Consider the following 5,784-nt stretch of genomic DNA (forward strand, 5'->3'; position numbering starts at 1 on the left):
GAACTCAAGCAGGTTTTCCATAGGACGACCTTACAGCTGACGTCAGCCAAAGATGGCTGCCGTGCGCCTCTTGAGCGCTACGCTCTCGCGAGGTTCACTCACCCTGCACGTTGCGCTTCCTTTCCTTTTTTGACTTGGCCGGTACTTGCGCAGCGAGCATGTTTCTTTTCTTATCTTTAACGAATGTAGAACCTCACAAGCTTTTTGCACTACTTCCTCTATTTGTGCAGGACAGAAAGAACTTAGAAACCACCTCTAGGAGATTCCAGCACCCCAAAGCCAGCACAATATAGGGAAGAGATTATATTGTTTACACATGGCCCAAGCCCCCTTCTAAATACCCTAAAAGCCCCTAGACAAAGACACTTCTTGTGTACCCTTCTCAGGACCCCCTCCCAACTAGCGAGTGCTTCACTTTCTTGCCTTTGCATCATTTTTTTAAAACAGGAGCTCACTATTCAGATCACAAACTCACAGCAATTCTTCTACTTCAGTAGGAGTGCTGGGATTATAGGTGTACACTACCATGCTCAGCTGTCTTGCCTTTGTGTCTTTTAAATAGATTTACTTGCACCCAACCTCCACCATCCATGCTTCATCTGGAACACGATCCCAGTATTCCAGCACTGAGGAGGTTGAGGCAGGAGGATCACCATGAGCTCCAGGCCAGACTAGGCTACATAGTGAATTCAAAGACAGCTTAAACTATATATCAAGACCTTGTCCCAAAAGAAAAAGAAAAAGTCTGATACCAGCTCTGCTGCCTCATGTTTAAAGCAAACTAGAGAGAACCCTATGCTGGTTGCCCCCTCCTCTCTGCATCTGCCCAGCACAGATGATAGCCCAAACACCAGCAAGCACACAACAAGATGCATTTCCTCCTGCTGGGTCCACTCCACGTGACACCTGCAGGAATCAGCAAGCAGCTAGGACGGTGACCACATATCGGATACAGGACCGCATCTATGCCTGGCCCATCCGCAAGGCAGAGCTCAGAAGTGAGACTGGGTCTTCACATCTTTGCATGCTGGAGATCCCAGAAGGATTTTCCAACAGAAGTAAGGAAACAAAATCATGGAGACCTAAAAGAATGTTTGCCCTCTGCTTTAAAAATTGTGTGATTGCCCCCTGCTTTAAAAATTGTGTGACTCTTCGTTCAAAACAAGGAAGCTCGTTCTTCGCCCACGACGGGCCTGGTGGTTTAACTTAATCTTTTAGAGGATTGCACAGTGTGAACCCAAGCAAGCTACAGGAGATGAATAAGGCTTGCACCCTGAGATAAGACTCGCAGACAGGGAAAATGATGACTGGTCACAGGGTAGCCGCAGGGGGACGGTGTCAGAGGTCTTGTGACCCATCCTCTGTCGGACCTCCTGACATCTGTGATCCCAGCCCAGAGACCAGGGCCAAAAGACAAACTGTTCCAGGCGTTCTCTCAGCCTCGACAACCACCTGGCCCCAGGACACTATACCCAGCCCAGACTCCAGGTTTTTCTTTCTTTGTGTGTGTGTGTGTGTGTGTGTGTGTGTGTGTGTGTGTGTGTGTATCTTGTGTTGTGTCTTGGAGTTTTATGAGACAGGGTCTTATTATATAGTTCAAGCTGGCCTTGAACTCCTGTGATCCTCCTACCTCAGCCTCGTGAGGGAAATTTTTTTTAAAACGAAATAAATGCTGACGAAGCCCAGTTAGGAAGAATAAACCCCTTAGATCCAAGTCCAAGGTCTCTTACTCCCTTAGATGTGAGTGTAACAGTGTAAAATTCTTGTCCCCAGTCCTTAGGTCTCTAGCCGATTTCTTCCAGACTCTGTCAATCCTCCATGCACGCCCCAAGGTCAGCAGTTTCCTAAAAAGGTGACTGTTAATGAGGTATCAGTGGGGAAAACAATGCCTTCCCACAGACATGGGTAGTTCTGAATCTGTCATCACTGCTAATCTCCCTCCCCCGGAAGGGGAGGCACCGGAAGGTGAAGCATCCTTCTCAGTGAGCTGTTGCTCCACTCTTTCTCTGTTTTTGTCTTGAGACCTGGGGAGACTGCTCTGTCCTGGAGTCTCAAAGCTCCCAGCATCTCTCCCCAGCTCCTCCTGGCTGGGTCAGTCCGCTGTAGCCATGGTAACAACACACCCCAGGCTGTGGCTCCGCCCAGAGAGATCTTCTTCTCCCTGGGTCTCCTCAAGACCCCTCTGTATCCAGACTTCTTAGAATACTGGTCAGGTCAGGTGTGATACTGGGGTTACAGGTGTGAGCCACCACGCCCAGCCATAACAGCTAAATCCTGAAAGTGGCCCATATGTCCATCCACAGATGGCTGGATAAGGAAAATGTGATATTAACCCACAACGGAATACTGTTCTGTCATAAAGAAGGCATTTGTAGGAAAACGGAGCCACCTTGAAACCATAATGTTTAGCGAAATAAGTCAGACACACAAGTTTAAATATCCCATGGTTTCTATTATATGAGAAGCAAAAAATATAAATAAAAGATACATAATAAGAAGTAGGAAGCCGGATGTGATGGTGTTCAGTATGACTCAATATACACATCCATGAATAAATAATTAAAGGAGAGGGGACAGGAAACCAGCGACAGGGAAGGGCACAACCAGGAGGGGGAGAGGAGGAAGGGGAGGAGTTGGATTGTTTTGAGCTAACTGTTCTCACAGTGTCTACACTGTGCAGTGTTCATTAACCTCTAATTTTCAGGGCTCCTCCTGCCTCAGCCTCCTGGGGGCTGGGATTACAAGCTTGCACTATCGTGCCCAGCAATTTGCAATTCTAACAAGGAGGATGGGGATCTCTAGATGGGGCTGGGGCTTCAGGAACTCCTGGATCATACGTAGGATCTGTTTTCCCTCCTGCCTAGCCTCGAGGAACACCCTGATGGCCTCCTCCCTCCTGCACCGGAGAGATTAGCAAGGGAGGGCACAGTGTTGGGGGGGGGGTGCCACAGGGGTTCCAAGAGCTTTGGGACCTGCGTTAGTGCACAGGTGCAGAGCAGAAACCCCGCTGAAGGCCCTGCTCCTCCACAAACCCACGGGAAACAGCAAAGGAGCCACCAGCTGCTCCAGCTCAGCGCGCTCCCCTCCCCTCCCCTCCCCTCCCATGCACACCGCTTCCCTCCTCTGGTCTACACCGCTGGGTCCTGTGGCTCAAGGAAGCCTGGGTTGAGCTGAGCGAGGAGAACAGGGCTGAGCAGCTACCCGTCTGCACAGCTGGCCTCACAGCTGGCCAGGAACAGCAGCTGCACCTCCCAGATAAGTGACGGGCAATGAGCACCAGCCAGGGCGGCACCGGGAGCTGGAGGCTCACACCTCAAGCCCAAGCCCAGGCACGTGAGAGCTTTCACTCTCGTTGTAATGAGTCCGGTTTTCTTTCTTCCAGATCTTTTGTGGCCTTCTCTTCTTGCACTAAGGGTCTGGTTGCCTTTTTAAGCCACTTTCCTTTAGCAACTTCTCCCAGGCCCTTTAGAGTTTCTGAAATAAGCCAATCGTGGTGGTGGATTCGTATCATCCTAGCACTTAGGAGGCTGAGGCAGGAGGATCCCCACAAGTTGGAGGCCAGCCTGGGGTTACATTGTGAGTTCAAACTCAGCCTGAACTGCATAGTGAGACTGTGTTTCAACAATCCAAAAAAACAAAAACAAAATGAAGTTTTTGCAATAGAGGCTTTGAGGGCTCCAGGTGAACCTCACCTGCAAAGTCTTCTCTCCTCTCCCCATCCCGTCACAGAAAATGCACTCAACAATAGCTGCCCTAGCACCACAGGTAACCTCGGGCTCCATGGGGGCCTCCCAGGTAACCAATTCACTTGATTCCCATGACATCGCCCTTTTCAATCATCACCAACTTCAGATTCCAAGCCCTGTGACTCATGTGCACATGGATTCCCATCTCCACCCCTCAGTGGCCGCGTCCCAAGGGAAGCTTGGCTCAGCACAGGAAAGGGACCCTGGAGGCAGGAGCACGAAGCCAGCACCCACTGTGCAGGTGCGCAATGACTCATGCGTGCTGTGGGCCACCTGCTCCTGGGGCTGCAGGGCAGGAGTGGGGTCCTCTGGCACAGAAGGGAGGCAGGTGTTACTCTAGGGTGGCAGTGGAGAGAGCCTGGTGTCCCCCAAGGACACCCCTCCCTTTTCTCCATTTCTCTACCAGGGCAGTGTCCGGGTTTCTCTATTTTCTGGAACCTTTTCCAGGCAGGAAAGAGAAGCCCATTCCCCACCACACACACACCCAAGTTGCAGCACCAGGGCAGTGCTCACCGCCCAAAGGTCCCCAGCAGCACTCACTTGGACCAGTCCGCTGAGGAGCATCATATCTGTGATCTGATCACCTCCTAAGAGCACATAAGGCTTTGGGGGCGTTCAGTTATTAGCCATACACACCTTGGCAGTTGTGTGTCCTTGAGCAGCCTGTCTGTCCCTCTCTGTGCTGCAATGTCTTCACAATGGGACCATAAAAGTGTGTACCTTGTGGTGTTACCAAGGAGATTAGATGTGTTCTGCACATACTGTGTTTTGAACAGTGCCCAGCACACTGTGGGGCCATAATACATGTCATGCAAATACACAGATGTTCCTCAGCTTCTGACTGGATTCCCTGCTGAGAAATCCACCAGAAGCCATCAATCAAAACCTCATTCCATACCCTGACTTAGCTCCCCAGAACACCATAAAGCCAGTTGTTGGCCTTGTGATCACATACAGCGTACATCACAAGCCCGAGAAAAGGTGCAAATTCAAACTTCAAAGCATTGTTCCTACTGAATGCCATCCCTGTCCTACCATCATAAAGTCAAGAGATCATTAAGTGGAACCATCCTAAGAATATATATAAATATATATAGAGAGAGAGATGCCTCATAGTTACAGGCATGGTCATATTACTAGGTCATAATTTTAGCACTCAGAAGGCTGAGGCAGGAGGATCCCCATGAGTTCAAAGCCAACCTGGGCTGCATAGGAGACCCTGTCTCCAAAAAACAACCAAAAAAATTATCCTCATGCCCTCAGGATCCTGCGTGATCCTCATCCCACGTACTCACTCCTGAGCACTTTTACACACACGAATGCAACCTGTATGAAGTCTGAGAGAAGATGCTAATGCTCATCATTAAGCATACTGTGAAATAAGCTATAAGATCTGGTGCAAACACTAAGGCTTAATGTGCTAGTGTTAAAAGACAAAGGCACTGACCTCACAGCGTCCCCACCCAACCTCAAAACTATGAAAAAAAGTCCTAATCTCACAAACACTCTTCATTCTACCCAGGCATGGTGACACCTACCTGTCATCCCAGCTACCCAGAAGACTGAGGCAGGACAGTTCCAAATCTGAGCCCAGACTGGGTAATTTTGTCTCAAACTTTTGAAGAATGGGCTGGGGAGATAAGTCAGTGCAAAGGCCCTGTATTCAATCCCCAGTTCCACAAAGAAAAGGAAGGAAAAGAAAAGGAGGAGAAAAGAGAGAAAAGAAAGTGGGAAAGGAGGGACTCGTAGCCCTTGGGTTCAATCCCCAAGACCACAAAAAACAAAAAATAAAATTTCATTCATTCCACTTATTTTTAATATATAAATAGGCTGGCCTCAAACTCCGGGGGATCCTCCTGCCTCAGCTTCCCCCCACCAAGGGCTGGTAATGCAGGTGTGTGCCACCGCGCCCAGCAGCTCTAACTTGTCACCAGCATGTTGGAATTGCTTATGTCTGTGCAATGCAGTGTGGTATTTCAGAATAAGCCTACCTTGAGAGTGAATGGGATGCTATTTGGAAATAAACAGCTAACTTGTC

Source organism: Cavia porcellus, unplaced genomic scaffold (genome assembly GCF_034190915.1).
Source record: "Cavia porcellus strain 051 isolate PalLab524CR breed Dunkin Hartley unplaced genomic scaffold, mCavPor4.1 scaffold_8, whole genome shotgun sequence".
Taxonomy (NCBI): domain Eukaryota; kingdom Metazoa; phylum Chordata; class Mammalia; order Rodentia; family Caviidae; genus Cavia; species Cavia porcellus.